Here is a 26195-nt window from a genome sequence, read left to right as displayed (position 1 = left end):
GATGAAAAAAATAAAAGCTGAAATATATCATTCTTTTTACTATTATTCTGACATGTCACATTCATAAAATAAAGTGGTGATCCTAACTGACATAAGACAAGGAATTTTTACTAGGATTAAATGTCAGGAATTGTGAAAAACTGAGTTTAAATGTATTTGGCTAAGGTGTATGTAAACTTCTGACTTCAACTGTATATACACCTGTTCTGAAAGGCCCCAGAGTCTGCAACACCGCTAAGCAAGGGGCACCATCAAGCAAGCAGCACCATGAATACCAAGGAGCTCTCCAAACAGGTCAGGGACAAAGTTGTGGAGAAGTACAGATCAGGGTTGGGTTATAAAAACATATCCGAAACTTTGAACATCCCACAGAGTACCATTTAAATCCATTATTCAAAAATGGAAAGAATATGGCACCACAACAAACCTGCCAAGAGAGGGCCGCCCACCAAAACTCACAGACCAGGCAAGGAGGGCATTAATCAGAGAGGCAACAAAGAGACCAAAGATAGCCCTGAAGGAGCTGCAAAGCTCCACAGCGGAGATTGGAGTATCTGTCCATAGGACCACTATAAGCCGTACACTCCACAGAGCTGGGCTTTACAGAAGAGTGACCAGAAAAAAGCTGTTGCGTAAAGAAAAAATAAGCAAACATGTTTGGTGTTCGCCAAAAAGCATGTGGGAGACTCCCCAAAGATATGGAAGAAGGTACTCTGATCAGATGAGACTAAAATTGAGCTTTTTGGCCATCAAGGAAAACGCTATATCCTGCGCAAACCCAACACCTCTCATCACCCCGAGCATACCATCCTCACAGTGAAGCATGGTAGTGGCAGCATCCTGCTGTGGGGATGTGTTTCAGCAGGGACTGGGAAACTGGTCAGAATTGAAGGAATGATGGATGGCGCTAAATACAGCGAAATTCTTGAGGGAAACCTGTTTCAGTCTTCCAGAGATTTGAGACTGGGACAGATGTTCACCTTCCAGCAGGACAATGACCCTAAGCATACTGCTAAAGCAACACTCGAGTGGTTTAAGGGGAAACTTTTAAATGTCTTGGAATGGCCTAGTCAAAGCCCAGACCTCAATCCAATTGAGAATCGGTGGTATGACTTAAAGATTGCTGTACACCAGCGGAACCTATCCAACTTGAAGGAGCTGGAGCAGTTTTGCCTTGAAGAATGTGTAAAAATCCCAGTAGCTAGATGTGCCAAGCTTATACCCCAAGAGACTTGCAACTGTAATTGGTTCAAAAGGTGGATCTACAACGTATTTCCTTTGGGGGGGTGCATAGTTATGCACGCTCAAGTTTTCGTTTTTTTTTGTCTTGTTTGTTTCACAATAAAAAATATTTTGCATCTTCAAGGTGGTAGGCATGTTGTGTAAATCAAATGATACAAACCCCCCAAAAATCTATTTTAATTTCAGGTTGTAAGGCAACAAAATCGGGAAAATGCCAAGGGGGGTGAATACTTTCGCAAACCACTGTACCTTATTTCCCTTACATGTTTATATTGAGTCTCAAGCTAACATATTCCCTATCATATTTTTACATCTCACACCACCTCAGGTTACATATGATGTTCCACCCAGTTACTCAACCCTGCACCTTAGAGGCTGCTGCCCTATGTACATAGACATGGAATCACTGATCACTTTAAATGGAACACTAGTCACTTTAATCATGTTTACATACTGTTTTACTCATTTCATATGTATATACTTTACTCTACAGTATTTTAGCCAATGCCACTCAGATATTACTCATCCTAATATTTATATATTCCTTCATTCCATTCTTTTACTTTTAGATTTGTGTGTATCGTAGTGAATTGTTAGATACTACTGCACTGTTGGAGCTAGGAGCACAAGCCTTTCGCTACACCTGCAATAACATCTCCTAAATATGTGTATGTGACCAATAAAATAGTATTTTATTTTATTTCGATTTTATTTTATTTATATATAGAACCTCCTCATATATTGTCTATAGATGTACTCTCCTCAAACTGCTGTTATCAGGGACATGGTTTCTTTGTTCAGTTATGTTTCTGGCAGTGGACTGAGCATGCCCAGTGTAACCAGCCTGGCTCAGGTGTTGCAGACTCTCTGTCTGAGAAGAGGCGGGCAGACCTCTGGTGTTGCTCTGTCTGAAATGTTGGTAGTGTGTATCCCTTTATGGGAGAGGCGAGAACCAAAGGCGGCCAGGTGTGTGTCAGTATATGTAAGGGTGTGAGGTGCATGTGACTTGTGCTCCCTGTATGTAGATGTGACATGTTCTTGCCATGTGAGACCCTCCAGAGTCTTATACTTAGGTGTCCACAGATGTCTTATGTTATGTTCTAATGGCTGCTGTCAATGTATGATGGAGTGGGCATAGTGGAGGTAGCCAGTGTCCCCTGCCCTCACCCACCTGCCTCCCACCTGAGGATAGATACACTCCACTGGGCCTCACCTGGGAGAGGAGACCCGTATGCTGACTGTTCAGGTAAAATACGTCTTTCTAATGCTCTGTGTATTTAGAAATGAAGCAGATACAGTATTTTCCACCGAAGAGTAGACGCAGTGCATTCTATTTAAATTGGGAACACGGTCAACAATAAGGCTTTGTTTTCAGTGTTTTTCTTCATTCTACAGAAGCTAATATCAAGTAACGCAATAATGTGTAGAAATTCCATCTGATGCTGAATGAACAGGTCTCTACTGTTCCGTCCTCCAGCTCTACAGCTACTGGCTATAGTAGTGGACCTGCGTTGATAGAAAGTGACTGAAGTTGAGAGCTCTAGATCTTTCTTTCTCTGGCCCACCCCTCATCAGGGATAAGAGGAGCTGACACGCATTTTGTCGGAGACAGCCAAAGCCCTGACCCTGGCTCTCCCCTTTGCGAGAGTGAGCAAAATGGAAGAGAGAGAGAGAGAGAGAGAGAGAGAGAGAGAAACAGAGCACACTCACTAAGTAGCAGAAAGGAACATGACATCTCTTTGAAAACAAAGATCCGCTCGCTGGCCGCTCCAAATATCTTACAGCCACTTTCTCTCTCTCTCTCCGTTTCTTATTCTCTCTTTCCTTTATTTAGAACCAGTCTGCTCACAAGCAGTTTCAAGTCAATTGTTATTGGTCACATACACATGTTTAGCAGATGTTATTGCGGGTGTAGCGAAATGCTTGTGCTCCTAGCTCCAACAGTGCAGTAGTATCTAACAATTCACAACAATACACACACATCTAAAAGTAAAATAATAGAATTAAGAAATATATAAATATTAGGACGAGCAATGTCGGAGTGGCATTGACAAAAATATAGTAGAATACATTATATACATCTGAAATGAGTAAAACAGTATGTAAACATTATTAAAGTGACCAGTGATCCATTATTAAAGTGACCAGCAATTCCATGTCTATGTACATAGGGCAGCAGCAGAGTTGAGTAACCAGATGGTGCAGGGTTGAGGCAATGGTATAAGGTGCAGGGTTGAGTAACCAGATGGTAGCCGGCTAATGATGGCTGTTTAACAGTTTGATGGCCTTGAGATAGAAGCTGTTTTTCAGTCTTTCGGTCCCAGCTTTGATGCACCTATACTGACCTCGCCTTCTGGATGATAGTGGTTGATATCCTTGATTATCTTGTTGGCCTTCCTGTGACATCGGGTGCTGTAGGTGTCCTGGAGGGCAGGCAGTATGCTCCCGGTGATGTGTTGGGCAGACCGCACCACCCTCTGGAGAGACCTGCGGTTGCGGGCGGTGTAGTTGCCATACCAGGCGGTGATACTGACCGACAGGAGGCTTTCAATTGTGCATCTGTAAAAGTTTGTGAGGGTCTTAGGGGGCAAGCCAAATGTATTCAGCCTCCTGAGGTTGAAGAGGCTCTGTTGCGCCTTCTTCACCACACTGTCTCTGTGGGTGGACCATTTCAGATTGTCAGTGATGTGTACGCCGAGGAACTTGAAGCTTTTCACCTTCTCAACTGGGGTCACGTTGATGTGGATAGGGACATACTCCCTCTGCTGTCTTCCGAAGTCCACGATCAGCTCCTTCATTTTGATGATGTTTCCTGGCACCACTCCGCCAGGGCCCTCACCTCCTCCATGTCTCGTCATTGTTGGTAATCAGGCCTACTACTGTTGTGTCGTCTGCAAACTTGATGATTGAGTTGGAGGCGTGCGTGGCCGCGCAGTCATGGGTGAACAGGGAGTGCAAAAGGGGGCTTGGCACGCACCTTTGTTGGGCCCCAGTGTTGAGGATCAGCGAAGAGGAGGGGTTGTTTCCTACCTTCACCACCTGGGGGCAGCCCATCAGGAAGTCCAGGACCCAGTTGCACAGGGCAGGGTTCAGACCCAGGGCCACGAGCTTAATGATGAGCTTGGAGGGTACTAGGGTTTTGAAGGCTGAGCTATAGTCAATGAACAGCATTCTTACATAGGTATTCTTCTTGTCCAGATGGGGTAGGGCACTGTGCAGTGCGATGGCGATTGTATCGTCTGTGGAACTATTGGGGTATGCATACTGAAGTAGGTCTAGGGTGTCCAGTAAGGTGGAGGTGATATTATCCTTTACTAGCACTAAGGATCATATCATTTATAGTCATTTAGTTAAGTTACCTTTGCTTTCTTGGGTACAGGAACAATGGTGGACATTTTGAAGCAAGTGGGGAGAGCAGACTGGGTTAGGGATAGATTGAATATGTTCGTAAACATTCCAGCCAGCTGGTCTGATGCGGCTAGGGATGCTGTCTGGACCGGCAGCCCTGTGAGGGTTAACACGCTTAAATGTCTAACTCACATTGGCCACGGAGAACGAGAGTCCACAGTCCTTGGGAGCAGGCCACGGCGGTGGCACTGTGTTATCCTAAAAGCGGACAAAGAAGGTGTTTCTCTTGTCTGGGAGCAAGACGTTGGTGTCCATGACGTGGCTGGTTTTCCCTTTGTAATCTGTGATTGTCTGTAGACCCTGCCACATATGTCTCGTGTCTGAGTCATTGAACTGCGACTCCACTTTGTCTCTGTACTGACATTTTGCCTGTTGTATTGCCTTACGGAGGGAATCACTACACTGTTTGTATGCGGTGGTTCACGCTTTCAGTTTTGCTCGAATGCTGCCATCTATCCACGGTTTTTGGTTTGTGTAGGTTTTAATAGTCACAGTGGGAACAACGTCCCCTCTATGACGTCCCCTGATGAACTTAGTCACTGTGTTCGTGTATACGTTAATGTTATTTTCAATCTTGAAGCATAGATTCCAATTGGTCAGACCAGAGTTGAATAGACCTTAGCACGGGTACTTCCTGTTTGATTTTCTACCTATAGGAAGGCTTGAGCAAAATGGAGTCGTGATCTAATTTGCCGAAGGGAGGACGGGGGAGAGCCTTGTAGCCATCCAAGTAACAATATTCAAGAGTTTTTGAAACGTAAGTTCTACAGGCAATGTGTTGATAGAATTTCGGTAGAGTTTTCCTCAAATTTGCTTTGTTAAAATCCCCAGATACAATAAATGCGGCCTCAGGATATGTGGTTTCCAGTTTGCACAAGAGCAGACTCAGACACAAAAACTGGGATGAAGTAACCTAGGTATTTATTGAGACTCAGGAGGAGATGGATTGCAGGTCAGGGGAAGCTTGGGCGGGTTGCTGGAAACCAGGTACGGAGGCTGGGCGGGCAGAACTGTAGCGGAGAGGAAAACAGCATCAGGCAAGGAAAACAGGCACAACAGAATAACAGGATCTGAATAGTACGGCTAGAAACGTAGACTGACTGAGCAGAGATTACAATCTGGCAGCGTGGAAGTGGCAGGGCTGAGTATTTGTAGAGGTCTTGATTATGGAACAGGTTGCAGCTGGTGGGGATCTGCTCTGACTCCAGCACACTTGTCTCCGCTCACACAATCACACACACACAGAGAGAGGGAGAGGGAGAGAGTACTGGGGGAGTGGCGGCAGGTCAAGGAGACACAGGATGAGCAGTAGAGGGCGTTGCAGGACGGATGTGACACAAAGTCCAGTGTAGTTCCTTGAGGGCCGTCGTGGTATCGGCTTGATGGGGAATATACACGGCTGTGACTATAACCGAAGAGAACTCTCTTGGGAGGTAATACGGTCGGCATTTAATTGTGAGGTATTCTAGGTTGGGTGAACAAAAGGACTTGAGTTCCTTTACGTTATCACAATCACACCATGAGTAGTTAATCGTGAAACACACAACCGCCTTTCTTCCCGTAGAGTTCTTTATTTCTGTCTGTACGATGTACTGAGAACCAGGCTGACTGTATGGACAGGGACCGTATATCCAGAGAGAGCCATGATTCCGTGAAACAGAATATTTTACAGTCCCTGATGTCTCTCTGGAAGGAGATCCTCGCCCTGAGCACATCTACTTTATTGTCAAGGGACTGAACATTAGCGAGTAATATACTAGGAAGCGGTAAATGGCGTGCACGCCACCTGAGTCGGACTAGAAGTCCACTCCGAATACCTCTTCTCCCCAGGCGGCGTCTTGGAGCAGCCTCTGGGATATGTTCAATTGCCTTGGGGGGTACGAACAAAGGATCCAATTCGGGAAAGTCGTATTTCTGGTCGTAATGCTGGTGAGTTACCGCCGCTCTCATATCCAAAAGTTATTTCCGGCTGTATGTAATAACATCAAAAAAGTTCTTGCCTGATAATGTAAGAATATCACACAATAAAAAAATAATACTGAAAAGTTGCTTAGGAGCTAGAAGCAGAGCTGCCATGTCTGTCGGCGCCATCTTCTATTCCAAACTTATTCCATTGATTCTCTGTTCGCTTTCCCCCAGAGCTGCACACTACAGAAAGTGTGGGAAGTGTCGTACACACCCGATCCAGGGAACTGTCATGCTTTAGGTTCAATATAGATTCTGTGGTTGTTGAGGCTGTCTGTTTCATGATCTTTAAGGCTTTCACTGAGCATGTTTGATTTATACGCTGGGCTGGAAATAACCCTGGTCACAATTACAGTAGTCGAAAGAATATGGAGCTCATGCCTTCGTCTGTGCAGTGTCTTGGAATTCAGCTTTTCAGTGAGATTAGTTCCATGCACCAGAGATTCAGAACAATGAATTTATATGATATTGTTTTTACTTATTACTCCTGTTCCCCATTTTAGTTAGTATTTTATGAGAACACTCAGTGGTTTGTTTTGACTGCTGATGAATAACATGATTTGTATGCTTTGCAAACACCCTCAGGTTAATTGATATTAATCTAACTGTGATTGCGCTGTCGCAAACTACTCTTTTGGAACTCAAAGCAATTCATATTTTTCTAGTGAAGAGACAATAAAGAGACGTGAAGTCATCAACCAGAACCAGCTCATTTTGGAGTATAAATGAGGATGGCACTGTAGTCACTGTGATGTGCCCAATGCAGCCCGAGAATACTGCATTATTAACCACAATGTGTTATCTCAAATCACATCAAATCAGACTTTATTTGTCACATGCGCCGAATACAACAAGTGTAGACCTTACCGTGTAATGCTTACTTACAAGCCCTTAACCAACAGTGCAGTTCAAGAAGAGTTAAGAAAATATTTACCAAATAAAGAACAGTAAAAAATGAAATAAAAAAATTATAAAAAGTAAGACAATAACGTAACAATAACGAGGCTATATACAGGGGGTACCGGTACCGAGTCAGTGTGCGGGGCACAGGTTAAAGGTAACTTGTACATGTTGGTAGGGGTGAAGTGACAATGCATAGATAGTAAACAGCGAGTAGCAGCGTTGTACAAAACAAATGGGGGGGGGGGGGGGGGGGTCAATGTAATAGTCCGATGGCCATTTGACTAAATGTTCAGCAGTCTTATGGCTTGGGGGTAGAAGCTGTTAAGAAGCCTTTTGGTCCTAGACTTGGCGCTCCGGTACCGCTTGCTGTGCGGTAGCAGAGAGAACAGTCTATGACTTGGGTGACTGCAGTCTCTGACAATTTTATGGGCTTTCCCCTGACAATCTTTTCAGTCTCCTGAGGGGGAAAAGGTGTTGTTGTGCCCTCTTCACGACTGTCTTGGGGGAAGAGGAGGACCTGGATGGTCCTCCTGTTATCCTCTTCGATCAAATGTTTTAATTTAAATCCCTTCACTACATTTTGTATTATGGAGTGGTAAGTAATATACTCTAATATAGGTCTACTGCTTGTTTTTCTGCTATTTACATCTGAAACCAAGAAAGGCACAGCAAATAGGAAGGTGTATTTTTGAGAGCTCTCCAGTATGTTGTTCTATAACATCAATAGAATCTATACTGAGCTCCCCCAGAGCGGAGCAGTGGTCCCATTTTTACCTGAGTGATTGGCTAGCTGTCTGCTATGGTTATGTGTCTGGGCTGTGATCCCTCTCTGAGCGCAGCAGTCAAAGCCAGTAGACCACTATCCACCCACATCACCCTGCTGCCGAAGCTTCTGGAGATGAGAAGGAGGGAAAGAAAAGAGAAGAGAGGGAGGAAGGAGGTAGGGTGGAAATGGCGGAGAGCGAGGGGTGTGAGGTAGCGAGAGGAAGAACGAGGTAGAGAGAGAGAGAGGGGTAGAGAGAGAGAGAGAGAGGGACACAAATAAATACATACTGTAGAGAGAAGGATGGAGAGAAAGAGAAAGAGGCAGGCTCTGGACGAAACATTCTCAAAGGGCAATGTTCCATCTGACATCCCTTGCTTAGATGTCTTGTTGTTCTCAGTGAACCAGAAAGCGGGTGGTCTATTTTAGGACATGCAGAGTTGCAGATGCACTGGAATGTTCACATAACCTCTCTCTCTGTTGATTTCATGCAGGACATCCAGGTCCTCCACTGACCTTTAAAATTCTGCATTGCATCAACCACTAAATTCCTCTCTCTCTTACAGTATATTAAATACCTGTATAGTAGATTGTTTTTGATATTTGCATCTTGAATTGGGATATAATTTTGAAGAATGTTATAGCGAGTAAAAAGAAGGACAACAATGCAACATTTTAGTCGCCAACCAGGTAGGTGCATGCCTTGGAGGCCTCACAGAGTCCCCAGCCTATTGTTCCAGCCCTGTCCTAGACCCTGTCTCAGGATATTCCCATCTGTCATTGTCACTCTGCTCTTGCTCAGGGTCATACATACCATTTCATAACAGTCTGTCACGTCCTGACCAGTAAAAGGGGTTATTTGTTATTGTAGTTTGGTCAGGGCATGGCAGGGGGTGTTTTGGGGGTTTTGGGTTATGTTCTATGTTCTTCTATTTCTATGTTATCTATTTCTATGTTGGAATTGTTTGGGGTTGGTCTCTAATTGGAGGCAGCTGAATCTCGTTGCCTCTGATTAGAGACCATATTTAAGTAGGGTTTTTTTTCATTGTGTTTGTGGGTGGTTAGTTTCTGTTTAGTTCATGTTAACCTGACAGAACTGCTGGCTGTCGTTTTCTTGTTTTGTTTATAGTGTTTTATTATAATAAATACAAATATGAGCACTCAACACGCTGCGCCTTGGTCTACTCCCTACAACAGCCATTACACAGTCACAGTCAGTCACAGTGACCATAAATCACAGTGACCATATACAGTGCATTCGGAAAGTATTCAGACCCCTTGACTCTTTCCACATTTTGTTACATTATAGCCTTATTCTAGAATGGATTAAATGATTATTTCCCCTCATGAATCTACACACAATAACCCATAATACCGAAGCGGAAACAGGTATGCTGAAATGTATCCACATTTACATATTAAAAAACTGAAATAGCTTATTTACATAAGTATTCAGACCCTTTGATATGAGACTTGAAATTGAGCTCAGGTGCATTCTGTTTCCATTGATCATCCTTGAGATGTTTCTACAACTTGATTGGAGTCCACCTGTGGTAAATTCAAATAATTGGACATGATTTGGAAAGGCACACACCTGTGCATGTCAGAGAAAAAAACCAAGCCATGAGGTCAAAGGAATTGTACGTAGAGCTCTTAGACAGGATTGTGTCGAGGTACAGATGTCTGCAACATTAAACAAATAAAATGTCTGCGGCATTGAAAGTCCCCAAGAACAGAATGGCCTCCATCATTCTTAAGTGGAAGAAGTTTGGAACCACCAAGACTCTTCCTAGAGCTGGCTGCCCAGCCAAACTGAGCAATCGGGGAAAAAGGGCCTTTGTCAGGGAGGTGACCAAGAACCTGATGGTCACTCTGACAGAGCTCCAGAGTTCTTCTGTGGAGATGGGAGAACCTTCCAGAAGGACAACCATCTCTGCAGCACTCCAACAAGAAGGCCCTTATGTTAGAGTGGCCAGACGGAAGCCACTCCTCGGTAAAAGGCACATGACAGCCCACTTGGAGTTTGCCAAAAGGCACCTAAAGAATCTCAGACCATGAGAAACAAGATTCTCTGGTATGATGAAACCAATATTGAACTCTTTGGCCTGAATGCCAAGTGTCACGTCTGGAGGAAACCTGGCACCATCCCTATGGTGAAGCATGGGGGTGGCAGCATCATGCTGTGGGGATGTTTTCAGTGGCAGGGACTGGGAGACTGGTCAGAATCAAGGGAAAGATGAATGCAGCAAAGTACAGAGAGATCTTTGATGAAAACCTGCTCCAGAGCACTCAGGACCTCGACTGGGGCGAAGGTTCACCTTCCAACAGGACAATGACCCTAAGCACACAGCCAAGACAACGCAGGAGTGTCTTCGCAACAAGTCTATGAATGTCCTTGAGTGGCCCAGCCAGAGTCCGGACTTGAAGCCGATCTAACATCTCTGGAGAGACCTGAAATTAGCTTTGCAGCAACGCTCCCTGTCCAATCTGACAGAACTTGAGAGGATCTACAGAGAACAATTGTAGAAACTCCCCAAATACAGGTGTGCCAAGCTTGTAGCGTCATACCCAAGAAGACTCGAGGCTGTAATCGCTGTCAAAGGTGCTTCAACAAAATACTGAGTAAAGCGTCTGAATACTTATGTAAATGTCATATTTCTGTTTTTTATTTTTAATACATTTGCAAACATTTCTAAAAAACAGTTTTTGCTTTGTCGTTATGTGGTATTGTGTGTAAATTGATGAGGAAGAAAACAATTCAATCAATTTTAGAGTAAGGCTGTAACATAACAAAATGTGGAAAAAGTCAAAGGGTCTGAATACTTTCCGAATGCACTGTAAGACCAATTATTATGACCAGTGAGTTAGCTCTTAGGTAATTTATCTTACTCAAACCAGGTCCTTGTGATTAGACACATGTATTTTGCTGAATTAGCTTGTGCAGACATGAGAGATTGAGTGATTGAATGATGTTCCACAGCAGTATTTTCCCCACAGCTGAGCCACAGAGTTCTTATCCTGAAACATTCAGTTTGTAATTTGTGATTAACCGTCTTGGCTCAGACTAAATTTGAATTTCTCCATTGTGACACACTGGAACGATTATCACAGCAGCGTAGCGAAGCCACATTGGACAATCTGCCTGTAAACATGAATACAAATTGTGGAAAATCATTCTCATAACAATGCCACTTGAGCAGAATTAAGACCCACTTTGATGAAATTCCCTCTCGTTCTGTGTGATCAAAGGTTTGTTTTGTATGCAACAAGATGTTTACACACCACAAAGGAATCAACAAAACCCAGATCGGAAGTCGATGACAACCATATAATGAATTGTGGGCTGATGTTTCATATTTGTCGATTTATTTGACATTTTACTCCACAGAAAAATATTTGCATAGAGCAAGTGAGTCATCCTTTGTATGTTCTAACCCAAGCAATCATCATTGAGATTCACAATAAATACTATATTATATAAGAATATTGCAGATAAACTACTCTTTCCCAGATTCATCATCAGTGCCATCAAACACTGTTTCCCAAACACTGAAACTGTGATGCCATAATATGACTGAAGAACAAAACGGGAACCAACCTCCTGAGGTGCCAACCTCCTGTGCTAACACAGCTGGGAATGTCTCCTCTCTCCCCCTCAAAATGCTGCTGTGTGGAGCCAGAATGGAGCTATCATACTCTGGTTGGAATCCAAGGCTACAGGGAGAGACAAGGGAAGGTCGAGAGACCAAAAGGAAGGAGTCAGTCATGCCTCCTAGAATATTCCCACACTTCTAGTAGAAGTTTTTTTTTCTCTCGCCTGATTTTTTTTCTCACTTCATTTTTTTTGGACAGAATGCTTCCCGCAAGGGCATAAAATATCTTTGTCTCCTTGTGTCCATCAGTGTCACCATCCTTTCCATTAATATATACTGTATGCCATATCATATAGGCTAGGAAGGTGACTCAATACTTCTGCAGCGCAGACACTAGTCCACAACAATGAACATTTTGTATTCAGCAAATGCTTTTTGTTCAGTGATTTTTAGATAGCTGTAAAAAAACCAAAAAAACAGCGAGAGGGCAAGATCTAGTCAGTTCTAAATGTCTCCTGGAAATTTTCCGATTAAGTGTCAGAACATTTGAGTAAAATAATGTGATTGATTAGTAATCGTCACCAGTATAATATTTTTTTAATCTGTTTTTAGTCAATATCTTTAGCGCGACCTTATGGCACTCTAGCGTAGGGTATGATATTATTTTCAGGATTTCCACTGAGTGCTCTGTAATTAAAGTGTAGGAGTTGATAGTACTCATTTTGTACTCAATGGAGAGGAAGGCTCCGATATTCCACCACACACACACACACACACACACACACCGTCAGCTCACCCCATCCCCTCCCCGTCTGGCCTTTAAAATCAGACTCCAGAGGCGAGGGCCTGGTGTCAACTACATGTACATCATATGCTGATGAAGAGAGGGAAGAAGGAAAAAGGTACATTTCTTTCAAGGCTCTCGTGCTATCCTCATGTTATATTTCCATACAACATCGATAACGTTGTGTAAGGTGGGCGTGTGGAGAGATGGGTGGAAGGGAAGGAGAGTTGAGTGTGGTTAGGAGGAGAGACAGGGCTGGGGTGGGTTGGGGACGGGAGGTTGGGGGGGGGGGGGGGGGGGTGATGAGATTTGATTATTCTGTTTGAGTAAAAGAGGTGTTCGCTTTGCCCCTCCTCTCTCCTCTCCTCACAACACACACACACACTAAATGTAATATTTGACTTTTTTGTAGACACTATAATTCACGCTCATATTTATGACCGAAATAGCCATTATGAATAGATCCGGGGTGAATGTCAATAGCTTATTATCGGGTGGTATTTGACCTTAAAAACAATATTACTCTCTAAATGCTCCCTATAAACCTGTGTCAGCGATTCATTGTCAATCCGCAAGTCATCACTTTGTCTTTATTGAAGTGTTCTCCGGTCATGTGTGGCCAATACAAACAGCGCTAATGTTACCTTGTCACAGAAATGCAGTGGACCTTACCAAGACAAAACATCACAACAACATCCAGAGAAAAGTACTCTGCGAAATGGCCCCTCTCTGAGAGAAGTGAAAGTGATTGGCTTCTGACAGCGCTCTGACAGCAGATCTTCTTGGCTTGGATCTCTTGTCTGTCTCCTCCATGCATGTTCTGTGAAGAGGCTTACATTGCCTCTAAACCCAGTCTAAAGCCTGCATGCAGGAGGTCTGATCTGCCAAATGTCGTGGTAATGAGTGGGAATCCAAGGCAGAGAGCAAAGCTCTTTACATTTTCAAACAGTGTTTCCAACCAACAGGCGCCTGGGAACATACAGCATGAAGCTCTTTAGAAATCCCAAATCCAAGCCGTTTTCATGGATCGTGCTGAATTAACATCAAACTCCAGGACCTCTTTCCTCCGACCCTCCTGCGTGCAAACTTGAATCAGCATCTTGTCTCAGCCAAATTGTTAAGTAGTTATCACACAGCCAAGCAGGACATTGGAAAATGTTGTGAAGTTTGGTTTGCGTTTCAGACACCCTATCAACTCAAGTTACGATATTCACTCAAACTTAACAATGGTAGGATCTCACATTGATTGACTGTTTATGTTTCCTAAGGCTTTAGGTTGGTGTTAGAACACCCCAATCATACTTCAGGGAGAGACTGTAGCGTTCCTGCTAACGCAGCACATTCCCTACCAAGGGGAGCTTTTTTTTTAAATTTCTTCCAGTTAGGAGGCTCCCTCAGGTTGAGGAGAGGGAAACGTGTCGTTTTTACACTTTGAATGAGGCTCTTCAGGTTGCCATGACTGATTGCTACTTATGAGGGGCATCAATGGGCTCTGATTAAGACACAGGAGGAAGAGGAACCTCTCTGACCCTCAAACCAGGGTCACCCGTCTTTGGTGAGAAAGGAACCGTTTCAGCAGCAGTGTGTATGATTGTGGTTTCCTCGGAATGAGCAGAGGGGATGATTGGAACATCAAATGAGTGTGCTAAAGGGTTTGAGAGAGAGAGAGTGAGGTGTTGAATGTAGCGCTGCTGATTATGATTATGGTTAATAAAGGCTGACCAACAGAACATGAGCTGGCGTAACTCAAGGCATTTAAGTTTCAACAGTTTCAAGGCTATATTCCGCCTGGGTTTTGTATATAGGCTGTCATTGAAATATAGTCCATATCTGTTTGGAAAGGAAAGAAAGTGCTTTGAAAGTTCAGCAGTGAGCACCCAGATAACCATTGTGGATTAATGTTGTCAGTCCCATGAGCGATGCTCTTTGAAAGTAATTTCCTCTCATGCGAAGTGATGGTGTGCCATCCTCTCTCATCTTCCCCTCTTCTTTGCCTTTGCCACTCTGCTGGAAGCCCCCGTGTTTTTATTTCCCTTATCTTAAATTTCTCACAGTCAATTAATGTCAGTTTTTATCTCAACCACATTCCTGCCTCATGTCTGGCCCGTTCCCAAGGTCTCCTGTGGGTGTCTCCATGATTGTCTCTTGACTGAGGGGGTTCCATAACTTCAATACCAGGACCAGCTGACTCTGTGGGTTGTGTCCGGGCTGTGAGGAGGTTTGCCCAGGTTAAATGCTTTGATACAGGCCACTGCTGTGGCTGACCCACTGAAAGTTTGACCCCGTGACCCTTTGAACCATGTGGCCCACAGGGGTCACATGAGTCCTGGTCACGCTCTGTGGTCGTTAGAGGTGAACACTGTCAAGGTTATGGCACCACCAATGCCTTATTTTAACAACTTGTTATAGTGTGTGTGTGACGGGATGATGTTTGGATGTTTGTTTAATTGGTCAACGGTTCAGTTGAATTTAATGTGTGTTTTTACTTGGTCGCTCTTCTGACAAATGGATCAACGTGTTTATTTGACTCTCTAATAAGATCATAAAATGGAAAATGTCCATTGTACAGCCTCATGCTCCTTCCCAATTTCCACACTAACCAGAGAAGCTTATCTAAGGCACTATTTGGTTTCCCAGAGAGAGGAGTGTTCTAAACAATCTAGGAAACCTTGGCCAGCCGTTGGTTATCCATCACACATTTTTGGGAAGTAATACACAGAGACTGTTATCTTGTCATTCCTGCAAACAATCAGCATGTTTTACTCACCAGGATTCACTGCTTACTTACTGAACAAACTCTGCAAATAAGGAGAGAGAACACAGAGTATGCTATGGTACAAGACAGGCCAGCATGAAGCTGGTTGTCATGTTAGCCAGTGGAGGGTGTGAATATATCAGTTTTCAGGAAATGTGCGCAAAGTGAACAGCAAGGTCTAAGCAAGTGAACGTATAGGCTTTGTTATTGAAAACCGGATTGCCACAAATAATTAAATTTTTTTGGAACGCTGCCAATTCCAGTTCTCAAGCCTAATCAATGGCAGAGCATCTCTCCTGTAATTCAGTGGCTGCTCTCAATAACCCTTTTTGGATAACATTTTCTTTCCGCTCGTTTCCAACCCAAGTGTTGAGAAAAAAGGCATTCAAAGCACCAGAAAATACTTTCTGTAATTGTTCATTTTTGCACTTCATCTCCAAGGATATTTTCTTCACATGCCTTCCTCATAAAGGCTCAGTTGAAATACAAAAATAAAAAAATGGGGAGAAAAATCCCTTATGCCTCCTACCGGGAAGTGCTAAACCACTTATTTCAAGCTAAACGGGATTATAGACAAAATAGACAAAGCTGGAATTCCTTGGCTCACAGCATAATGGATTTGTGGCACTCGGGGACCCCTTGCTGGGCCCGTAATTGAACTTGTGCTTTTGAAAGGAGGACATTTTAACTGGAGACATATTAGGGAGAGGCACATATTTGTTTAATTATGAGATAATAGTGATGCGCATCAAGTTATCCAACACCGGCGAGTGAACCCTCAAAAGGTTTTCTTTAGCAGACCCATTGCATTTCCAGTTTGTTCAACTGATATCCTGTTTTGTTTTGCAGTCAATTTCCCCCAGCTAGTCTAAACCAGGCAGTAAAGTGCGTCCATATATGAAAGAGTGTAGAATCCACAAATGGTGTGTGTTGAAATGTCATTAAAGGCTCTTTTCATGTTTGCCATTCTGCCTAAGGTATTAGCCTGTACCTAACAGAGACACAGAAAATAGCATGGCATACACAGAAAACTGAAAACAGATATGTGGTTAGCATGGTGGTGTTTGACTGTGCAACGAGGCTGGGAAGTGAGTTAGAGAGTTAGCATGACATGTTTGTCCCAGAGCCAGGTAGTGGGTATGCGTACACCCTGGGCAAGAGAGCCATCAGCAGCACACAGTCAGCAGGAGACTCAAATGCCCTTCTACCCTGCTGGTTGGTGGTCCCATCACAACAGGGATAAATCTGCCTGGCAGAGCCCAAGTCAGAGTCAGAGGCAGCCATGCGCAGCGAGCTCAGCCCTGCAGAGTGGGGTGGTGGCGTCACATTTGTTACGTGGCACTCCGTGAGCTGCCTCTGGCACCCAGCCCACTCGGACTGCCGTTCCTGTACCAGCTCCACATTCAACACGCGAAGCCCCTCTGCAAATCCCTCCCCCCTGGTGAGCCTTGGCTAAACACAGAGGTGGTGTCTTAAGCCCCTGCCCAGGCCCGGGGGATGGTGTGAAGCACTGTGACGCAGCGCTCAGTAAATTCTGTCCAGATCCCCAGCAGCAGGTGTTATTAACACGACAGCACTCTGACCTCCCTGGCAGCATCCTACAACAGCTGCAGATCCTGGTCCCCTTCCAAATCCACATCTTCTTATTTACAGTTTCTCCCGCTTGTTTAGATTGAGAAGTGGCGGAGCTACTTTGCACTATAATCTTTTTTTTTTTTAGTTGGATTTAGTGTGTGTAAAGCCAGTGGTGAGATTTGTGGAGTTTTTTAAGCGGACAACCGACAGGTTCACGTGAAGTTCAGAGGACAGACTGTGGGACATAATGGCAGGGGGATCTGGGATGTAGGGTGGATTTCACGGCCACCAAGAACAATGCTGATTTATATCTGTTGAAAAGCATGAAATGTCCCATTGCCGCTATCCTCTTTTTTATGTATGTCATATATTTCAAACCAAAGCTGTGCTTCCTCTCTGTTACTTAATTCCCAAACTAAACCACATGAACATATTTTTGCTTTGCTTTTAACGTCACTCGAACATAGCAGCAACTCATACAGCTGTTGACGTCTCATATCTTGCTTTTTTTTAAAAAGATTAAGAATTAAGAATTGAAATGGGGTACGGCTCTGTCATCATCAGATGTGATGTGGAATGGTCACAATACCCCTACATGTTCTATCCATTGCCTAATTTCAGCTCCTCACACAGATTAATGCTGTCATAAGAGCGTCCCAAAGTTATCCTGGTCCCAGATCCGTTTGTGCTTTTTTGCCAACTCCTATGGTCAGTTGGCAAGGCAGCACAAGCAGATCTGGGACAAGGCTATCCCAGGGTCAGATCATCTTTCAACTAAAATCTGTACAGTAAGATCTATTATTTGTGGAGTACAAGCCCGAGGTGAAGGGGTGATGACATTGACCATAATCCCCTTTGTTCATCTGTTTATTTCAGTAATAACCATGACATGTCCTTTGAACTGACACAATGGCTAATCCTACTGCGGTCAGCTTTAAATGCCACATTCCTCTGTGTCAATCACTCCTCCTAGTGGAGTCCTATGATACATAGATATGATATTAACCTCTGTTCCAGGGGAAGTGAGCCCTTCTGTCTTCCTGCCCTATAGGGCTGCTAACCTACTTTCCCTTTGTCTCTATGACCCTGCTTACACATCAGCTCCCCTGTCTTACAGCTTGAACTTTCACATACTCCTGACAGAGATACCATACACCACAGCAAATGACATTGTGATATTGGTGTGGTGTTCATCAAGATGTGTAATACTGTAGTCAGCAGTGCTGTAGTCGTCCGTTCGCTTCCCTTGAGCAGAACCACTAAGTTCATGGTAAGTTAGGCTAACTTTCTAAAAGATGAGTCATGGTCCGGTGGTTGTAATAGGTTTAAACCTCCGTAGAGCAAGTCCATTATGTGTGCCTATAAGATTAAAGAGGAATTTTATAACATGAAAGCCAATGATTTCTTAAAAGATGCGCTATGCAGAAATCGCTCCGTCCATTTCCTGGTTTCTTAAATTCAAATAGTTAGCCTAATTTCAGTTTATGTGACAAAACAGGCATGTATATTGTAGAGAATCATTGTACCATCTAAACCGCTGTGAAATATATTTTCCATAACCAACAATATTATATTTTCAGTTGTTTGAAGCTGGTGTAAAAAAAATTACGTAAAAGACGCAAAAACAAAACTTAAGAACTGGAAGCATAGAAATAGCGCACATGGAACAGATCTACCGCTTCTTTGACTTGCTTTCAATAAGACTGGCAGATCTATAACACACATTTATATGTGAATTTGGTCGGGTCACCCAAAAAGTTACAGCTTTAATGCTTTATTTCGGGAAGCATAGCCATTGTATGCTGTTTACCTGAAGTAATGCTGAGTATGTGAAACTGTCCCTCTTCTTCATCTTCCATTGGGAGCTGACCTAAGACTTTTGATAGTTGTTCTTGAATTAGCAAGAAACATGGGATATGAAGAAACATGGGATTTTAACTGGTGACCTTTCTGTTGGCAAGCAACATATTAACCTCTGGAACGGACTGTATCACTGCCTGGTACGGCAACTGCACCACCCGCAACCGCAGGGCTCTCCAGAGGGTGGTGCGGTCGGCCCAACGCATCACCGGGGGTACACTGCCTGCCCTTCAGGACACCTACAGCACCCGATGTCACAGGGAGGCCAAAAAGATCATCAACCACCGGAGCCACGGCCTGTTCACCCCGCTACCATCGAGAAGGCGAGGTCAGTACAAGTGCATCAAAGCTGGGACCGAGAGACTGATAAACAGCTTCTATCTCAAGGCCATCAGATTGTTAAATAGCCATCACTAGCCGGCTACCATCTGGTTACTCAACCCTGCACATTAGAGGCTGTTTCCCTATATACATAGACATGGAATCACTGGTCACTTTAATAATGGATCACTAGTCACTTTAATGTTTACGTACTGCTTTACTCATTTCATATGTACGTATATACTGTATTCTATTCTACTGTATTTTAGTCAATGCCACTCCGACATTGCTCGTCCTAATATTTATATATTTCTTAATTCCATTACTTTACTTTTAGATTTGTGTGTATTGTTGTGAATTGTTATATATTACTGCACTGTTGGAGCTAGGAGCACAAGTGTTTCGCTACACCCGCAATAACATCTGCTAAACATGTGTATGTGACCAATAACATCTGCTAAACATGTGTATGTGACCAATAAAATGTGATTTGATTTGAACAGTGGTGGATCCTCATCCTTTGAAAATAATGTCCTGATTTGTCAAACGTTTTGACAGTGTTGCCCTTGCACATTGTTTTTTAATTGGGATGGTATCCAATGAGAGTCTACTCAACTAGCACATAACGTTCTGAGAACCATATGTTTCTTAGAGCTTAGTGAGAGTGTGGTTGTCCTATGGTTATTTTGCATACAAGCTTCCCACAACTTTCTGGGAATGGTGCACGGTAGTTGCTTGGCTTTGTAACATTCTCAGCACATTTAAGGAACTTGACAAAAAAAAAATAATCTTGGTGTTTTGTGACTTTAACAGAGCGTTTACTAAAAGTTCAAACACAGTTACATTTAATTTCAATTTTGGTCATGTTCTAGGAACATTCTCCAACTGGTTTGACATTGGGAATGTTCTCAAGTAGTTCAGAGAACGTTAAGAAACAACATTCTTCTCTGGGAATTTCAGTACAGAAATATTTATGCCTGGTTAATGGCTAAGGAAATTAATTTCCATGTGTCCTATCTGTTCTTGGAGTTCAAAAAAGTGAATCCAAAATAAGCTAGTAGTGTTATTAAAAGTCTTATTGAAACATTTAGTGAAAGTTTTCAAGAATATATTAAAAAACCTCAAAATAACCTATAATTTTCATTAATAAAATCTCCCAGGTAAACTTTCAAGGAACCAGAGTAAAACCTTATCAGAACCTCCTGTAACCTTAAAGTAAACATTCCCAGAGCAGGAGAAATTTCCACTTCTGTTCTCAGAAGTTAAAATCTAAAACTTTCAGTTTTACCGGTTAGGAAACGTATGGCTTAGTTCCCACAACCAATGTGAAACTAAAAACACAAGTTCCCACAACTTCCAATTGTGCTAGCTTGGTAATGTTAAGGAATCTTGCTCTGGAGCTGTATGGTAGCATAGCCTACACCAACAGGCTCACTTACAAATTAGTACAGCATGGCTGAAAACATATTTAATAAATGTCTTATTTCATCTCAATAGCCGGAGATAGGAAGATTGAGTCTCCGGCTGCCTCTGTCTTTCTCTTCAGTCATGCTGTTCCTCTCCGCCTCTGTAGCCTGCCGCTTAAAGATTCAACTGGATGGGTACACAGTTATACGACCGGGCCATTTTGACATGAGGCCTACTTCATGGGGGCCTAAACGGCCCCCAAAACCATACCAGGGGTAAACGGAAGAGACTCAATGCTGGAATCAATTCAGATTTGATCTCTGTCGATTAGTCCTGCAGCTAATGATCTGATGATAATTCCGTAGTTACTCTGACAACACACCAGTTCATAGTTTGTAAGTAGCAATTGTGATGGATTGTACAGCATAGCAGAATCTCGAATTTCAATGTTTGTTCGAAGCAAAACTTTGATCAATGAACTAAAACAGATGTCAAAGGGACGAACAGTCATGAAGAATTTTGATGTCTTCAACATGTAGATTTACAACATATTTATTTTACATATTTAACTGATTTGCCAATGTTATGTCTGTAAATTACTAGATAGAATGGTTAAATCAAGTGGCTATACTATTAGTGTATTATGCTATACCCTATCCATGAACCAATCGGGTTATGGTTTCCTTAAATAGCATCCCTATGATTTTTAATATGGAATGACTGAATCACTCTCCTTATATCTCTTTCAGTGAGTAGCATGATGTGTGGGTTTGTGTGAACAATTCATTAACAGTACAAGTCTCTCTATTGTACTGTGATAGTAGCCTAGCTGAAGGCCTGTCTTGTGTTCACCACTGTCACTATCTGTGGGGAGAATGACTCTGTACTGTACATCACTGCTAGTCATCAGCGGCAGATGAGAGGAGGGTCTGCCCCTTTAGTCCCATTTCCCCTGAGGATACACACATCTCCTCACTGAATCAATCTGCAATGACAAAATCAATAACGCAGCCACTGTCACAGCCACTGTCACAGCCACTGTCACAGCTGCGATATGCAGTAGGGTCGTTCCACCAATTGGGTGCCTTTTGAGTAGTTTAACTTGACACATCTCTGTCACATAGAGTTGATCAGGCTGTTGACTATGGCCTGTAGAATATTGTCCCACTGCTCTTCAATGGCTGTGTGAAGTTGCTGGACATTGGCGGGAACTGGAACACGCTGTTGTACACGTCGATCCAGAGCACCCTAAACAAGCTGAGTGGGTGACATGTCGGGTGAGTATGCAGCCATGGAAAAACTGGGACATTTTCAGTTTCCAGGAATCGTGTACAGATCCTTGTGACATGTGCATTATCATGCTGAAACATGAGGTGATGGCGGCGGATGAATGGCATGACAATGGGCCTCAAGATCTCATCACAGTAACTCTGTGCATTCGAATTGCCTTCGATAAAAATGCAATTGTGTTCGTTGTCTGTAGCTTATGTCTGCCCATACCATAACCCCACCTCTACCAAGGGGCACTCTGTTCACAACATTGACATCAGCAAACCGCTCGCCACTTTACAAGCTCTCTGCCATCTAGGTGCTGACCCCAATTAGTCGACTGGTCGATTGTTTGGTCAATAGGCTGTTGGTCGAGAAGTAGCATATACGGTTCCTTCAGAAAGTATTCACACCCCTTGACTTTTTCCACATTTTGTTACGTTACAGCCTTATTCTAAAATGGATTACATTTTTTTAATCCTCAGCAATCTACACACTATACCCCATAATAACAAAGTGAAAAAATACATTTCACATTTTTGCAAATGTATAAAAATAATAAATAATAATAATACCTTATTTCCATAATTATTCAAACCCTTTGCTATGAGACTCGAAATTGAGCTCAGGTGCATCCTGAGATGTTTCTACAACTTGATTGGAGTCCACCTGTGGTAAATTCTATTGGATGATTGGATGATTGGACATGCTTTGGGAAAGCACACACCTGTCTATATAAGGTCCAACAGTTGACAGTGCATATCAGAACAAAAACCAAACCATGAGGTCAAAGGAATTGTCTGTAGATCTACGAGACAGGATTGTGTCGAGGCACAGATCTGGGGAAAGGTACCAAGAAAATGTCTGCGGCATTGAAGGTCCCCAAGAACACAGTGGCCTTCATCATTCTTAAATAGAAGAAGTTTGGAACCACCAAGACTCTTTCTAGAGCTGGCCGCCCGGCAGAACTGAGCAATCGGGGGAAAAGGGCCTTGGCCAGGGAGGTGACCAAGAACCTGATGGTCACTCTGACAGAGCTCCAGAGTTCCTCTGTGGAGATGAGAGAACCTTCCAGAAGGACAACCATCTCTGCAGCACTCCACCAATCAGGCCATAATGGTAGAGTGGGTGGATGGAGGCCAATCCTCAGTAAAAGGCACATGACAGCCCGATTGGAGTATCCAAAAGGCAACCAAAGACTCTCAGACCATGAGAAACCAGAATCTCTGTTCTGATGAAACTAAGATTAAACTCTTTGGCCTGAATGCCAAGCGTCACGTCTGGAGGAAACCTGGCACCATCCCTATGGTGAAGCATAGTGGTGGCAGCATCATGCTGTGGGGATGTTTTTCAGTGGCAGGGACTGGGAGACTAGGCAGGATCGAGTCAATGATGAACAGAGCAAAGTACAGAAAGATCCTTGATGATAACCTGCTCCAGAGCGCTCAGGACCTCAGACTGGGGCAAAGTTTCACCTTCCAACAGGACATTGACCCTAAGCACACAGCCAACACAACACAGGAGTGGCTTCGGGACAAGTCTCTGAATGACTTTGAGTGGCCCAGCTAGAATCATGAAACCAACATTTGTGTTAAACAAATCAAAATATATTTAATATTTGAGATTCTTCATTGTAGCCACCCTTTGCCTTGATGACAGCTTTGCATTCTCTCAACCAGATTCATGAGGTAGTCACCTGGAATGCTTTTCCAACAGTCTTGAAGGAGTTCCCACATAAGCAGAGCACTTGTTGGCTGCTTTTCCTTCACTCTACGACCCAACTCATCCCAACCCATCTCAATTGGGTTGAGGTCGGGTGATTGTGGAGGCCAGGTCATCTGATTCAGCACTATATCACTATCCTTCTTGGTAAAATAGCCCTTACACATCCTGGAGGTGTGTTTTGGGTCTTGTCCTGTTGAAATTGTAGTCACACTAAGTGCAAACCAGATGGGATGGCATATTGCTGCAGAATGCTGTGGTAGCCATGCTGGTTAAGTGTGCCTTGAATTCTAAATAAATCACAGGCAGTGTCACCAGCAAAGCACCCTCACACCATCAGATTGTGTCCTCCATGCTTCACGGTGGGAACCACCTATGTGGAGATCATCCGTTCACCTACACTGCGTCTCACAAAGACACAACGGTTGGAACCAAAAATCTCAAATTTGGACACATCAGACCAAAGGACAGATTTCCACTGTCTAATGTCCATTGCTTGTGTTTCTTGCCCCAAGCAGGTCTCTTCTTCTTATTGGTGCCATTTAGTAGTGTTTTTTTGCAGCAATTCGACCATGAAGGCCTGTTTCAAGCAGTCTCCTCTGAACAGTTGATGTTGAGATGTCTCTTACTTGAACTCTGTGAGGTGCAATCTGAGGTGCAGTTAATTGCCGGTTTCTGAAGCTGGTAACTCTAATGAACTTATCCTCTGCAGCAGAGGTAACTCTGGGTCTTCCTTTCCTGTGGCGGTCCTCATGAGAGTCAGTTTCATCATAGCGCTTGATGGTTTTTGCAACTGCACTTGAAGAAACTTCCAAAGTTCTTGAAGTTTTCCGCATTGACTAACCTTCATGTCTTAAAGTAATGATGGACTGCTGTTTCTCTTTGCTTATTTGAGCTGTTCTTGCCATAATTTGAACTTGGTCTTTTACTTCTGTATACCACCCCTACCTTGTCACAACACAACTGATTGGCTCAAACGCATAAAGAAGGAAAGAAATTCCACAAATACATTTTTAACAAGGCACACCTGTTAATTGAAATGCATTCCAAGTGACTACCTCATGAAGCTGGTTGAGAGAATGCCAAAAGTGTGCAAAGCTGTCATCAAGGAAAAGGGTGGCTACTTAGAAGAATCTCAAATGTAAAATATATTTTGATTTGGTTAATACTTTTGGTTACTACATGATCCTATGTGTTACTTCATAGTTTTGATGTCTTCACTATTATTCTACAATGTAGAAAATAGTAAAACTAAAGAAAAACCCTTGAGTGAGTAGGTGTGTCCAAACTTTTGACTGGTACTGTATATATACAGTATACTGTATACGGTATGTTCGACTCGCCCACTTTTCCAGCACAAAACACCTGGAAATTCCCAAAAAGAGTAAAACCAGCTCACCTGCTTTTACACTATGGGTTGACAATTAGATGTTCAATGCTTCTTTAGAAAAAAATATTTAAAAAGGTATTGTTTGACCTCATGAAAATGAAAGTTAATTTCACGTAACAGGGTTGACCTTAAAATGAGGGATAGACATAAATGAAATACATAATCACATTAAATAAATAATAATCTTCAGAAATTACTTTGTCAAAGCAACAAAATAAGTAGAGATTTACAATGATGGTAACATTTTTGGGGATTAAATGGGTTAAAATCTTCCTAGAAGGAAAATGACAAAAAAGTTTTTATTCATATAAAAAAAATGAGATTTGTTGAATTCTCCATGTGGTGTATATTAAAGGGCAAGTCAATTAATGAAACAGGCTTTAAAAATGCAATATTGGTGCAACACTTATACATGGAATATCAAAGGGCACGCATTTCATGGAACGACCCAGTATTTGATCATACAGTAGATGCTACATATAATCCATTTGACATGCTGAGATGGAAGAGGGCAAATCAAATGGACTTAAAGGGATTTCAGCAATACACCAGCCATGGCTTTCTATTTAAATGGTAAAGAGGGGTGTACGTACCAAAGGAATACTGTACAGCACATGGGGAATAAAAGCCAATACTCTATTGCGTGTATGTCTGTGAGGGAGGTCTATTATCTTGAGATCTCTAAGGAATGATACGAATTAAAGTCCATCGCATAGCTCCAGGGCTTTGTCTGTGTAATGTCACTTTGTGATAGGCAGTATGATCTGATCCTTTTCATTCAATCTCTATGGGGAAATTAGTCAATTACAATGCATCTAAAATTGGTAAGATATTATATGTTATGTATTATAGCCTCATGATTGGGTGCTGTGCCAGTATCAACCTCTCATGACCACAGAGCACTGTTGCAGGGCACAAATGAATGTTTCCCTGCGTATATTAGTTGGCGTTATTGTGAAAGGGAAGCCATAAAGATTTTTTTGAGCGGGAGTGTTCTTTCCAAAATAAACACAGTAAGAATGGCCAGTTGATCCTACCGCGGGAACTGTTCTATTGGGAACAATATAGGCCAGCTTTTTTATTTGCGCTCCCACCAAAGTGTAAAAGATTCAAACGCTTTATAAATACATACTTCACAATAATTTCCATGTAGGAGTTTCACAAAGTGTTTTATATCAAGCCTGCAATATGACAGTTAAGAGCGTCTATGGGCCCGTATTCTGGCGTTTATTTTGACA

General features: G+C 42.9%; 1 protein-coding gene across 1 annotated transcript in view; it reads left to right on the top strand.

The window, feature by feature from the left end:
- The window catches only part of tmtc2b (transmembrane O-mannosyltransferase targeting cadherins 2b), a 175660-nt gene that overhangs the window by 92051 nt on the left and 57414 nt on the right, over positions 1–26195 (top strand). The window lies entirely within an intron of this gene.

Source organism: Salmo salar, chromosome 16, assembly GCF_965601325.2.
Source record: "Salmo salar chromosome 16, fSalSal1, whole genome shotgun sequence".
Classification (NCBI taxonomy): domain Eukaryota; kingdom Metazoa; phylum Chordata; class Actinopteri; order Salmoniformes; family Salmonidae; genus Salmo; species Salmo salar.
Note: the sequence above shows the minus strand (reverse complement) of the source record. Positions and strands in the feature narration are given on the sequence as shown.